Source organism: Molossus molossus, unplaced genomic scaffold (genome assembly GCF_014108415.1).
Source record: "Molossus molossus isolate mMolMol1 unplaced genomic scaffold, mMolMol1.p scaffold_m16_p_9, whole genome shotgun sequence".
Taxonomy (NCBI): domain Eukaryota; kingdom Metazoa; phylum Chordata; class Mammalia; order Chiroptera; family Molossidae; genus Molossus; species Molossus molossus.
This window is the reverse complement of record NW_023425403.1, coordinates 23,364,210-23,379,601: the sequence shown is the minus strand read 5'-3', so window position 1 is coordinate 23,379,601 and position 15,392 is coordinate 23,364,210.

The window sequence follows — 15,392 nt, the reverse complement described above, 5'->3', positions numbered from 1 at the left end:
AAATCCTAGAAGAAAATGTAGGCAACAAAATTTCAAACATCATACGGAGCAGAATTTTCACTGACACATCACCTAAGGCCACAGAAACAAAGAAGAAAATGAACACATGGGACTACATCAAACTCAAAAGCTTCTGCACAGCAAAAGAAACAACCACCAAAATGGAAAGGCAACCCACTCTATGGGAGAGCATAATTGCCAACGATACATCAGATAATGGGTTAATTTTGAAAATATATTTATAATGCTCATACAGCTCAACAAAAGGAAGACAAAGAACCCAATTAAAAAATGGGCAAAGAAATTAAATAGACACCTCTCCAAATAGGACATACAAATGGCCAAGAGACATATGAAGAAATGCTCAACATCACTAATCATCAGAAAGATGCAAATTTAAACAACAATGAGGTATCACCTCACACCTGTCAGAATGGCCACCATCAACATATCATCAAACAACAAGTGTTGGGGAGGGCGTGGAGAAAAGGGGACTCTAGTACACTGCTGGTGGGAATGCAGACTGGTGCAGCCACTATGAAAGACAATATTGTGTTTCCTCAAAAAATTAAAATTTGAACTGCCCTTTGACCCAGTGATCCCACTTCTAGGAATATACTCTCAGAAGCCTGAAACATCAATCAGAAAGAATATATGTACCCCCATGTTCATAGCAGCACTATTTACATTAGCTAAGATCTGTAAACAGCCCAAGTGTCCATCAGTAGACGAATGGATAAAAAAGCAGTGGTACATATACACAATGGAGTACTATGCATCTGTAAGAAAGAAAGATCTCGCCCTGGCCGGTTTGGTTCAGCGGTTAGAGCATCGGCCTGCGGTCCTGAGAGACCTGGGTTCGGTTCCCACTAAGGGCACGTATCTCGGTTGCAGTTTGTCCCCGGCCCTGGTCGGTTGTGCAGGTGGCAGCCACTCGATGTGTCCCTTTCACGTCGATGTTTCTCTCTCTCTCTCTGTTCCTCTCTCTCCCTCCCACTCTACCTGAACAAAAAAAAAAAATGGAAAAATGTCCTCGGGTGAAGATAAAAAAAAAAAAAAAGAAAGAAAGAAAGAAAGATCTCTTATCCTTTGAGACGACATGGAAGGACCTGGAAAGTATTATCCTAAGTGAAACAAGCTAAACAGAGAAAGACAAGTATCAGATGATCTCAATTATTTGTGGAATATAGTGAATATAACAGTCTGAAGAATAGGGTAGGCCCAGAGTCATAGAAGTAGGGTAAAGACTGACAATCCCCAGAATAGTAGGTGGGGGGAGGATAAACCACAGAACTTATATGCATGTATGCATGAACAATGGACATGGACAACAACAAAGCTGGGGACAGAGTGTGGAGTGAGGGGGAGGAGGATGTCAATGGGGAAAAAGGAGAAACATCTGTAACAAAAATTAATAAATAAATTAGTTAATTAATTAATTAATAAAAAGAAAGTGTGGAGACTGTAATTTCTTTTTGTTTGGCTATATAAGTGTTTCCTTTTTGTTTTGTTTTTATAACCTGTATTTAAATGTTAATTATTTCAAAGAGCTCTTTCAAAATGAGGCAGGAATCTAGCACAATGTAAATTCTTAGGAAGTAATCATTTCAGTTCTAGGATGTGTCAGTTACTTTTGAGCTAATAAACTCTTCACACCTGTATTTCCCAGTGTGTTATCTGACAAAGGTAATGTATTCATCTGCTTGGACTGCCATAACAGAATATCATAGACTGTATAGTTTAAACTATAGAAATTACTTTTTCCTCACAGTTCTGAAGGCTAGAAGTCTAAAATCAAGGTGTCACTCTCAGGTTTTAATTTTGGTGAGGCATCTTCCAGGCATGTTGATATCCACCTGCTCGCTGTGTCCTCACATGGCTTTTCTTCCATGCATATGCAGAGAGAGAGAGAGAAACCAGTCCTATCAGACTAAGGCCCCATGGGTATGACCTCATTTAACCTTTACCACCTCTGCATAAGCCCAAATACCATCATTTTAGGAGTTAGGACTTCAATATATGAATATAGGAGGAAAATGATTTAACTCATAACAGGTGGCAACTGATCCACAGAACTATCCCCAGAATATAGTAAATCCAAGCAAATGTCCCAAACACTGAAGCTGATATTCAGAACAGAAGCTGGTCACAGAGAAAAGAGAGGATTCTGTTTTCAGGTATGAGAGAGAGAGAAGCCTCAAGTCATACAGATAGTCTCACCATAATTCTGTAATGTTTCAGCTCCCTTCCAACATTTTTAGTAAAGCAAAGCAGTCTGGAAGAGTCCTGTTCTCTGAATCTCTCTGACCCAAATAACACTCTTTTTAAGATGGTATGACCTCGTGAATAAGTAGGTAATATCTGGACACAGACTTATTATCTCCAAGTTGCAGTTTACTGTTTAGTAACTGCATAAATGTGACTAATCACTGAATGTCTCTCAGTCTCAGTTTTTACCTCTTAATAGGAATATTTATACCTGTTAAAAGGGTATTTATTTGACAGAGCTTCTGTGCAGATTGACAGAATCAGTGTGTTTTTCTCTAATCATCCTTCCCACTTCATCCAGAAATGGCCCTAGAATCAGATACTCCTAGGATCACTCTATACTTGATGGACTGCATGGTGACTATTATGAAATAATCTTCTCCAGATTCATTTACACTAAGATGTTGACTCTATAACAGTAAAAAGAGTGAGGAGTGATTCATTAGGTGTATCACTCACCCCCAGTAGAGGGATGTTTTGCAGCAGACAGACAGAAAGGCAACAGTACCTGTCCAATTAGAATTACTTTACTTCATAATAAAAAAGAAGAAACTAAGTATCTTCATTATCTTCATATCTTATTTAGTATTGTGTCCAGTGCCTACCATAGATTAAAAATGTTTTAAATTTTTTTTAAAAGAAGTAAGAAAGGAAAAAGAAAGGGAGTAAGGGGTCAGGAAGGAGGGAGGAAGACAGAGATATTTTTATTTTAGACCCTTAATATCTAAGGTGAATTCAGATAGATGAGTCCCTCATCTATCTCCCCATAGATGATATGGTTCTTTCACCAAAAAATTACTAATTTCATTTTTAACTAAGATTTGTTTTTCATCAAATTGTAGCCATTTTACAAAGTAAAGGAATACTTCAGTTTCTGGTACAACCTATAATGAGCTTGGAAGTCATTACTCCCATTCTTGCAACAAGGAAAGTTCTAAACAAACAACTTTTCTTTGAGTCATCAGAAGATTGAGGTCTCAGGGAAAACTTCTACCCCCCAAAACTGGAGATACAGAAAAGTGCAGTTTAACAGATGGAAAGTCCAGGAGCAGAAGCCATAGTAGAAACTGCTATTAGTAGGAATACTCCTAAGTGTTATTGGAAAATTACTGAAGGTTCAATGTGGACTACAGATAGTCCCTAACTTATACTTTCTCGACTTTATGATGGTGTAATATCTATATACATACATTAGAAGCCATACTTCTAATTTGATTTTTTCATGAGCTAATGATTTGTAGTATAATACCCTCTCAAGATGCAGGGCAGTGGTAGTGAGCCGCATCTCTCACTCAGCCAAGCAGTCATGAAGATAAACAGCTAATATTCTATAGTGCACTGTGTCACAGGTAGTTTTTGGATACTGCGTTTTGTGTTTTTGCATTCCATCATATCTACCAAATACCCCCCTGTGTCTTTATTCTGATGAGAAAAGGAAGGCAATTACTCTTGAGATGAAGCTCAAAAAAATTACCCAACTGTCCACTAATGTAAATGTTCTGACACATTTAAGATAGTCTCTGCTAAGCTATGGTGCTTGGTACGTGAGATGCATGAAATACATTTTCAACTTATAATATTTTCAAATAACAATGGGTTTATCATAAATTAGGAAATATCTATAGTTTGAGGGTTAGAAACTTCAGGGTGGTAGATGAAACCCAGTCAGAGGGGTGTGGGCCCCAACGTTTTTTTGAGTTTTACTTCTAGGAGCCCCACTGCGTATTCAGTGATTATGGTGTACAGGTAAGTGAAAGGAAGGACCAGAATGTTATAAGTGACAGGACAGATGTGCTAAGAAAGGAGAGAAAATGGAATCATAGAAAGTGCTTAATTAAAATCAAGGCAGAAAGAAAGTGAAAGGAAAAAAAGGAGCAGAAGCCACAGTAGCAATAAATAGATTACAGATAAAAATATGGTTGATAGCAAGCCAACTATATCAACAGTCACTTTTAACACAAATGGACTAAGTATATCAATTAAAACACAGAGACAGCCAGAGTACATTAAAAAAAAAGAGAGAGAGACCCAGGTATTTATTATCTACAATAAACCCACTTTAACTATAAAAACACAAATAGATTAAAAGTGAAGGGGTGAAGAAAGACATACCACTCTAACAGTAATCAAAATAAAGCTAAAGTATATTAATTCCACACAAAGTCGAATAGTAGAAGTAAGGGCTTCACCAGCTCCTATCAGATTATGTTATAAACCTACTTAGAGGGCAGAATACTTAGAATTCTAATCATAAAAAAAAAAACGAGTGGATTTTATATTAAGATTGTTCTTTTGACCCTACCTTGTCCTAATGGTGTTTTTTTCCTGCTCACATGAAAGTAGTACTTTTTCTATTCAAAGTGCCAAGACAAAGGTCATATATAATCTATACTGATTCTCCATGATTCAAGCCAATCAGGATCATCATTTCCAAAAAGTTTTCCAAATCACTTTGATCCTTCTCCTGCCTGGAAAGTAGCTAATCCAGAATCAACAAGAAGGAATGTACAATATGCAGCTACCAGGTTGTAGTTCACACACTGCCTGGAATCCCCTCACCAGAATCTGAAGCCTACTCAGAATTTATAACCTCATTCAACCATTGGGCACCTCAGCTGGTGGGCAAGACACACTGATCTGACTACCAAGAAGTCAGATCAAGGACGGATTCAGGTTTTGGGGGCCTGAATCTTTTACAACTTTGAAGGCCCCCTTTAAAAATAAAGAATACAAAATTAGGGTACAAATGAGAAAAGAAATCAGAATAAATTAAAACTTTTCAAAAGCTGGCAGATGCCACAAACATCACAAGAACTCAGAAAATAACATTTTCATTAACCTCGTGACACACAGCTATACTATTGTCCACACAATTTTAACTGCTTACTCTTTTTTTTTTTTTTCTGGTTCTAATATTTTATTGCCAAACTGTTAAACTTCTCAAGAAGTCAAAACATCACCTTTTCTGAGTTCCTCTGATCAGATCCTAACTTAAATTCCTGAAAACATAATCCTCATTAACAAGGTCATTATGGCTCCTCTATAAAACAGAATCCAGCAACAAGGAAGAAATTCTATTATACTTTTCTTGCAAGAGGCTGGGTTTTGGAGGGAAAGATGAATATCTTAGTTATAGAAAGAATAGGAATTATGGTCATAGAATTGGTGTCTCATCCCTGAATGCACCTTATCTCTGAGGTCTTTAGGGTCTTCTAGAATTGATTTATGGAAACGTTTTTGTGCACTAGTTTTTGAAAAAGAGTTCTTAAGTTCCAGCAGGTTGTTCTAAGGCTTGGCCACTCCAGCTCTAGGAATCCAACCCAGAAGAGATCTTGTTTCTTCATCGTTTTCTGTGTTCAAGGTCATCTGTTCTTCTGGCTTGCTTAAAAAATGTTCTATATCAAAAGCTTCTATGAGAATGTTCCTGTTCTTCCTATTCATTTTGTTTGTAGATTCCATTGTTGATAGATATGTATTCATTGCCATTTTGTTTGTTCATACATTTTATCTTTTTCTTTAAAAAGACCCTTCATCATTTCATATAATAACGGTTTGGTAGTGATGAACTCCTTTAACTTTTTCTTGTCTGGGAAAGTTTTTATATGTCCATCGATTCTAAATGACAGCTTTGCAGGATAGAGTAATTTTGGTTGTAGGTTCTTGGTTTTCATCACTCTGAATATTTCTTGCCACTCCCTTCTGGCCTGCAAAGTTTCTTTTGAGAAATCAGCTGACAGCCTAATGGGAACTCCCTTGTAGGTAACTAGCTGCCTTTCTCTTGCTGCTTTTAGGATTCTCTCTTTGTCTTGAACCTTTTCCATTTTGATGATGATGTGTCTTGGTGTGGGCCTCTTGGGGTTCAACTTGTTTGGGATTCTCTGTGCTTCCTGGACTTGTATGTCTGTTTCCTTCCCCAAGTTAGGAAAGTTTTCTGCCATTATTGTTTCAAACAGGTTTTTGATTTCTTGTTCTCTCTCTTCTCCTTCTGGCACCCCCAAGATGCGAATGTTGGCACGCTTGAAGTTGTCCCAGAGGCTCCTTACACTATCCTCATTTTTTTGGATTCTTTTTTCTTTTTGCTGTTCTGGTTGGGCGTATTTTGCGTCCTTATATTCCAAATCGATGGTTTGCTCCTTGGATTTACGTACTCTATTATTGAAGCTATGTAAATTATTCTTTATTTCAGTTAAAGCCTCCTTCGTTTCTAACTGTGCAGCGATCATTTCTGACTGGTACTTTTTTATGCTCTTGAGGCCCTCACTGAGTTCATTGAGCATCCTTATAAGCAGTATTTTGAACTCAGCATCTGTTAGGTTGCTTATCTCCATTTCGCTTAGTTCTTTTCTTGGGGTTTTGTTCTGTTTTTTCATTTGGGACCTGTTTCTTTGTCTCCTCATTTTGGCTGCCTCCCTGTGTTTGTTTCTGTGTATTACTTAATGAGAGGTATGGGGCTTGCTGAGACCCGATGCTGCTCGTTTGAAAGAATTTAGGAAAAACCTGAAGCAGGATCCAAGACAGGCCAATCCTATGGTTAAGCAACTGGCAACAGCTTGGGTGGGCCTGAAAGTTGGGTGGGGCGGAGCGGGGCGGGGCCTCAGGGAGTCAGCAGGGCGGGGCTACCAGTGTGAGCCAGGTTGCTGGAGTCCCAGATATGGCGACTGTCTGCCACCCCAGGGAAGGGTTCACCAAAGGAACAAAGGCCTCTTACAGCACGTTTGTCCCGGAGAAAGCCCCCTCTCCAGCCCTCGCTCCAGTGCCAAACAGCTCAGTTCTTCCCTGTATGTCTCTGGTGCCCGTGGAGCTGCCTCCCCTCCAAGCTGAGAGGGAGAGAGTCCGATAAGTTTGTGCGCGGGCCCTTTAAGGAGCTGCCTGGGGCTCCAGCCGCATCAGCCTCCCTGAGCCTCAGTTCCCGCTGGTTTTTCCAGCCAGAAGTGATGGGGATTCTCTTCCTGGCACTGGAACCCTGAGCAGGGCACCTGGTGTGGGACGGGGACCCCTCAGTCCTCAGGAAGGACCTTCCCAGCCGCGGGAGCCTCCTGATTTTTATCCGCCACACGTGGGTGTGGGACCAGCCCCTCACGCCGCCCGCCGCTGCCGCCGCCCCACCTTGCGCCGCCGCCCCTCCTACCGGTCTGGATGTAGCTGCTTTTTTTTTTTTTTAATTTCGTAGTTGTAGGACTTCCATTCAGCTTGATTTCAGGTGGTTTTGGATGATGGTTGTTCTGTAGTTTTGTTGTAACTTGGATGTGGTTGTGGGAGAACGCGATACTGCATTTTCCTACGCCACCATCTTGACCAGAAGTCTTAACTGCTTACTCTTTAACCACATAATAATGTGATACAAATAATTTTCTATTAACAGAATAGAAAAAATAGTTCACTCCTTCAAATAGCTTTGGTTGCTCAAAATATCCTTTTATTATTAATAGCCTAGAAAAGTTTTAGCGTCACAACTCAATATTGGTGATGTCATGCACATTTTTTAGGATTGATAAGTATGGAAAATCTCTTTCAAGCTTCTCTTATATTACATTTGTAAGATTTCAGGGCAATTTCAGTTTTCTTAGATAGTTAATAATTTAAATCCTTTTTTAAGTGACAACCCATTAATTAGCCAGTCGGCCCCAGAGGCAGCACAAGCCAGTGCTCTGCTCCTAGAAGCCAAGCCTACACTGAGCTGGCTGACAGTGACCTAACTGTGCATGGAAGGATCAGATAATCACATAAATGTAGCTCATTAAACTCGAATTAAATATGTCCTCGATTTAACTTCCCGTAGAGAGATCCTTAAAATGCCCAAGGGTCACTGGGGAAAGTGGGTCATTGGGAAAAGTTGGAATGGAAAAAGTCCAATTGCAGTTTAAAGTATCCTGCTTTTGCAAATTTTACAGAGCATATAACCATGTGAGCACATTGCTGGGACCTTGGATAGGCTTTAATAGCTTCATGATGTATCCTCCTCTGGATCAGAATTCAGGCTAATGCTGTTCTTACGGAAACAATGCTGTGGGTGTGTTTCTGGGTGGCCGAGGTGCTGAAGATGGGGTCAGCGATGTCTTTATTCTTGATCCTCATGCAAGAGAATCACTTTATATCCTTTAAAATATCCAGCTCTACATTTTTTTTCTTCCTCCTCATAACCCCTCCCCAACTCTTCCCTGTGGAATCTGTTAAATCCTTCCTTACTTTGTTTCACCTTTAATACAGTGAAGCAATGGGTTTTGTTTAAAATGCAGACTGTCGATTTCCAACTGAAGGGGAAGAAAGTGAAAACAATGGAAATAAAAGGTCAAAGAATCCCTCGGGTGAGTCACAAAGCTATTAATGTATTTTTTTTTAACTTCATGTCTAAGAGTTGGCTGGAAAGTGGCAATTCAGAATGGTTAGTGGGAGGGAATGAAAAGTCTCACTTCTGTGATATGACTCGGGCTCCACACCCTGCCTGTCAATGATTTACAGAATTAGATGGCAACTCAGAGAGGGACAGACGAGCAAACCCCACACTGAGAAAAGGCGAGATCGCAGTGGCGGCGAGAGATGACAAATAGGACCACTGAGGTGAAAGGATTTGCAGGGACAGTTACAGGTCATGACACCCCAAGTGTAGTCACTGGGCAGGTCCTGGGTGAACTGCAAGAGGAAAGGGGGCAGAAAAAGGCATGCCATCACTCAAAGGGGAGAAACTCCTGGCATAGAAAGAGGCGCCCTTGCCACTAAGAAAACAAACAAACAACTAACAACAACAGAAACACACTAAAATCAAACCAAAACAATAACAATAATAATAATAACAATAAATCCATCCTTTCACTATTACATTCCTCTAAGGTTTAATAAATAAACTCACCTTCCTCAGCCTCTGTTTTAATAAATGCTTACTAGGTCTGAACTTGCATTCAATAGAGGCTCCCCACAGAAACACAATCTATACTTTAGAAAAGATATTTTAATAGTTAGGAAGGCAAGGTTTAAACGTGGTGGCGATAAATATTTTTTTTCTTCCCTCCAAGCTTTGTTGGAATATGAAGATTCGCATTCTAAATAGAAAATTGCTTCATGGGATAATTTTCGGGGTTCTAACATGAAAGATGAGATCACTTAAGAGACTGATTTCAGTGTCGTTCAAACCTGCTTGGGAAGGCAGTTCAGGTTTTCCCGCCACCAAATGCCATGCTGACCCAGATTCAGAGAGAAGCAAACGCGTGTGTCACTAGGAAGTTTGAATGCTGATTGAACGAGAATTCTATTTTAATTTTTTAAAACTGCCATTTCTTTTTTAAAAAGCCCTAGGGCATGCAAAGAGTAAAATATACCAATCATTAAAATATTTAAATTCACCAGCAACAGTGATTAATAAAACATCCAAATGAAATCGTTTACAAGAGTGGTCTCAACTTGCCCAGTCTAAAATAGCACACTCAACCCAGCCAGCTCATTTTCCTCAATCCCTTTCAGTCTTCACCCTCCAAAAGTTTCCTGTAGTTCAACAAAAACATACTAAGCACCTGTTCCAGAAAAGGTACCCTATGGCAGAGCGATGATCACATCTAGTTCTCACTCTCAGTGTATTTGTAATTAATGATCAAGACATTATATCCTAACTTGTATCATTTATTTGTCCCTAAAGCCTATGGGATAGAATCATAATCCATGGCCTTCAGCCAGATTTTTCTTTAGCCATCAGGTTTTTCCAAAAATTTCTGAACTATTTGCCCATGTTTTTAAAACCAAGTGATTGCACACATGTGCACACACACAGACACACACACTCATACTCTCTCACTCTTATGACTAAACCAGGTTCTGCCCTGAAATATCCCAGAACTAAGTAGCGACTATCTACCTATTAGATGAGAAGATCCCCATAGTCTTCATAGTCCCCACTTTTTAACACTCAACAACCATTTTTATTTAAATTAGGCTGGCTCATGCACATAATTGAGTTTGCAACCTGTGCTGTGCTGATGCAAACAGAATGCAGTGGGAGTACACAGAACGGCAGGCAGTTGGTGGGCAGGAGGAAACAGGGCCCCATGGGAGAGGCAGCATGCGGGTCAGGTGCTGACGGAGCAGAGGACTCTGCGGGTGGAAATGGAGGACAAGGGCATTCTAAAGGAATGGACCACATCAGTCACATGGCAAAGGTAGGGAAGGGCAAAGAATTTGTCTGCATGACCCATACATGTGATGGGAGATAAAAAGGCTGGGAGGGAGGCATCATCCAGAGAGTGGGATGCCTCAGCCAGAGTTTGGTAGCGTAAATTTTAGAGTAGAAAATCGATAAAATCAGAACTGTGCCTTTCGATAGCTTTCCTATTAAACTGTGATAACCTATAAGAATCCCTTGAGTTACTGCGACAACTATCCCCAAACAGCGGAATCCCTGTTCATAATTGTATTCTATGTCCCTTCTGCATTATGAACTCATCAATAACCTCACATTCAACTGACAGTTTAGAAGACCAAGAAAGCACTTCCCTCCAGGGTATGGGTGGAATATGGATGTAGTGGGGAGGATATTGAACTTCCTGTCAGAAGCCTAGGGCTCTCTTATCAAAGCTCCACCACTTACTATGAGCTCCTGAGCAAGTAGTCGACCTTTTGTGACATTTCCTACAAAATGTTGATGATAATAACCTTCATCATAAGGCTGTTGTTAAAATTAAATGAAATAAACAGTGTAGTGTTTGAAAGTACTTGGCAACACTACAAGGTAATGCAAATAAAACTTACTATATTATTAGTGTAAACATTGGGTTGGTCAGATTCAACTCCTTTCTTAGAGGAGTTCTTTGCCTTCCCTGCTCCCCAAGAAGACTGTCAATCTCTTACAACTTCAGTCCATGACTTGACCCTTTAATTTATTAATGTAGCCTTTGCAGGGTCATATTGAGTTGGTTCACTTGATGACATCCCATGGTATGAACCTATCTGCTGGTCTTAGCTAGTTTCCAGTAACCTAAGCCCACTGTCCTTCCTCCCAGTGACCTACATATCTATTGAAATTCATTTTTTATAAGTGTCTAGTGTAACAAAATGCAAAGCTCTCCTCTTCTTGATTCTGCCTTTATCTATATAATCCTTGCTCTTGTAAATAATACTTAAATTTCTTTAACTTATTTTCAGATGCCCAAGATAAAGCACTGAATAAAAATTATTCCAACAATTAAATAAATGAAAACACAAGGGAGGTACCTCAGGCCAGTTTTTGGGAGAGAGCCAGCAAGCAGAGAGATAAGGTGCTGCATTTGCCTGGAGGGAAGCCGCCAGTACCACAAACTTTGTGCCTGCGTAGATAGTGTTGGCCACATAGAGCTAGAGATTTAGAGCTCAGAAGGGTTTTGGGGAGATAATCTTCATCTATAGCTGGGGCCCCAGGTGGTACTCTACTAAGTTAAGGGTAAGCTAGATCTAAATATTTCTTCCCCAAACCCATGAAAAGTCAGCGAGGGCTGCCTAGGTAGCAGGCCTGTAGGACAGAGGACAAGTGAAAGGCAAAGGAAAATAAAGTCATCCCAGCAGCGGCCACTGGCCCTTGGAAGCAAAGGATGACCTGAGGTATCCTAGTTATGGGATAGGAAGAGGAAGGACAGACTCCCCAGCCCTGAACCTGCTCCATGGAAGTTCACTCTGGGGGTGTCTATCAGTGCCTGGCAGGAACAAATACAAAGCCTCTCTCTTCCCACAAATAATTTTTCAAGAATAATAAACAGCAAGCAGTCATACATTATTGACCATATAAGAAAACAAGACCACACAAGCATGAACAAAACCACAGAGAGAAGAAACAGATCTAACGACAGACCATCTATTTGAATTATCAGTCTAATAAAGGAGAATGTGTTCATACATAATTCAAAACAGGGCGACTTTCCATCTGAGACGAGCATGAATGTCCCTTAGGGTGGGAGGGTATTGCCTCCCATGTAGTCAGGCTTTGCATCACAGTCACAGCGGTGCCATCTGCATTGCTCTGGAACGGAGGATGCTAAGAGGTCAAGGGACAACAGAGAAGAAAAGAGCTTCGAGGCAGGTGGAGCCAAGGGGAAAGCTTATACCTGACACTTGCTGGTGCTATTAACGTTTCTGAGCCTCAATCTTCTCATCTGTAAAGGGCCAAGGACTGTTTCAAGAGGAATTTTTAAAATTAAATGAGTTGACTTCTATAAAATTAATACTTTCATCTACTTTTATTAGAATTTTTTTAGGCGAGACTAAAATCACAGATCTTATTGCTGTGACATAGGGTGCTGTTTTAGAAAGTGGGGTGAAAAATCTTCCTGCTCCAACCACAAAACCCCATCCAACTTCTGAAATGTATAAAAGGAAAAACTCAAGCTGGCAACCAACTTATACATTTAAGCTCATAAATTAAAATCGCAGAAACTCTCAACAAACCGACTTCCTGCTGGATAGCTTTCAACCCGAAGAAAATGCGTGTCGTGACGATCAGAAGCAATCCCAGAAAGACCGGAGTCTCTTGCAGTTCTCAGTAGTCAGGACATGTCCTGAACACTGAGAAGAGTCAGCCACACTGCTTAGCCTGGAGGCCTCTGTGCCCCTGCAGGCCAAGCCTTCATCCCGACTACAGAAAGCAGTCCAGTGAGCACAGAGCACTCTGATCCCCAGGCTTCCTCCACCTGTGGTGGCCATCACTGTCTGCACGAGCAGAAAGAGTGAGCAGCACTCATCATAACACAGCCTGAGTCACTTCTAGCTGGTGCCCTTATAAATATGCTTCAATTGTCCAGAATGAGTACTTTGGATAAAGGCCAAACATACAATTCTGACAGCGATGTCCGTATGAGTTTGGGCTGCCTATAAACCTGTCAGAATAGATGCCTCCTTGTATTTCCATCTTTAAAACAAGCTAATGAGTCAGGTTATTTTTCAGGAAATCATTCCACGTGTTCAAAGCCAAGTGTGAAAGCTTGATGAGCCCCAAGGGACCTGTGGTTTTAATTAATCAAGCTTCATGTTTCCTCCAGTAAGGTAGGAATTTAGGGTCTTCCACAACTCTCTCTCACTCAAACATGCTGCTCCTTTTGTATTCTCTATCTTTTAAAAAAAATTTTTCAATTACATTTTACATTCAATATTATTTTCTATTAGTTTCAGGTGTAGAAAATAGTGGTTGGACAATCATGTACTTTACAACGTGTTCCTCCTGACATTTCAAGTACCCAACTAACACCTCACATAGTCATTACAAGATTATTGAGTGTATTCCCTATGCTGTACTTGACATCCCATGACTATTTTGTAACTACCAATTTGTACTTCTCAATCCCTTCACCTCTTTCACCCAGTCCCCCAACCCCCTCCCCTGTGGCAACAATCAGTTTGCTCTCTTTGTCTATACGAGTCTGTTTCTGTTTTTGTTTGTTCACTTATGTTGTTCTTTAGATTCCACTATAAGTAAAATCACATGCTATTTTTCTTTCTCTGACTGACTTATTTTGATTAAACCTACTGCTATTTATCTGGTGGTGCTGGAAGTTATTAGTCATCTTCTAATATTCCCTTTTCTGAAACACCTACAACCACTGGCTACCTCTCCTAGCAACACTGGATTTCAAGATCTGACTGTATCTCCACTTGCACGGCCCTTTCAGGCCTTCGGCCCATGTCACCTGGGCCGAACACAGAAGTTCCTCGCCAGAGTCCCACTCTGTAGTGCCACCCTTTAGAACCACCTTCTCCCAACAGACTGATATTAGAAAACAGTGATTTGACCAAGTCACCGTCTTATTTAAAATCATTCACTGGATCACAGAGCCTTTAAGAAGAAATCCAAGTTCTTCCGTATTTTACACAAGACTTTTCAAGGCATCATTGTCTTTGCACCAGCCCTGCCCACATAGATCCGACATGTGCCCTGGCTGTGGAGCCGCTTGCCCATCAGTCATGATGCCAGAATCCAGCACTACCCACGTCTCTGTGGGCCCTCTCCCTGGACAGCTCTTCTGCACAGCCTCCTCCCACTATCCACCAATCCATCTGGTTAACTTCTACTCACCTTCCTGACTCAGCTGAAACATCCAGTTATGGGGATGCTTTTTGCCATTTTTCCTTTATACTTGTGTAGAATTAGGTGGATGCTAGAGGATGCTAGATGAGCTCCCAGGGACTATGGTTTTAATTAGGCTGGTTCTGTGTTTTTGTTGTTCCTCATCCTCAACACTTGATATTTTGGGTTGAAGAATTTTTGCTGTGGGGACGGTCCTACACATTGCAGGATGTTTAGCAGCATCCCTGGCTTCTACCCACTCGAAAATCAATAGTACAAGAAGCACCCTCCCATCAACTTGTAACAACCAAAAATGTCTCCAAACATTGCCAAATTATTTCCATTGAGAACCACTGCTATAGTACTATATAAACATCACTCCATGGCTTTACTGGAAGTATGGCATATTTGACCATTTTCCCCACTGAGACGGACTCCTTGTTGGCAAAACTATCTTTTTCTCATCTGTGCAACCCCAGTACCTACCACAGTGTCTATCACATAATGAGTGCTTGATAAACATTGGTCGCATGAATAAAAATAAATGAATAAGCGAATGTTAAAAATCATCAGCTGTTACTGCTCTCATTGTTGCATATACCTCCCAGAAATTTTAAGATGTAAAGCAGACAGGGCCTATAAAACAGCTCTGTCACTGAGAATTCAGAGCTCTTTGAATTAGATGGAATGAAAAGGAATTTCAAGAATCAATTAGCTCCACCATCGATTCCTTGGATTTGAGAAAACAGATGCACAAACAGATAAAGTAGGGTGTGTACTCCACACAGGGTGTGTGTAAGGAAACTCATCCTGAGTGTCCCACCTACCTTGGCAAGGCTACTTGCTTTTCCATACACACAAATGGGAGAACTTGTCATTCAAACTTCATCTTGCCAATGTATACAAACCATTTTTTAGCAGGGGTCTTTGGGTCTATCTTGACAGTGTAGCTGAGTGTTCCCTTTCTGGGATAATTTTGAGATGCTTTCAAAACCTTGGGTAAAACATTAGCTGCATTGTGGCTTTTCCCTTTGCATTAGTAACCATATAAGCCATTTATGGATTCCCATTTCAGAATCTCCTGTTCTGGGTTTTTCACCTGAACGGCATGACC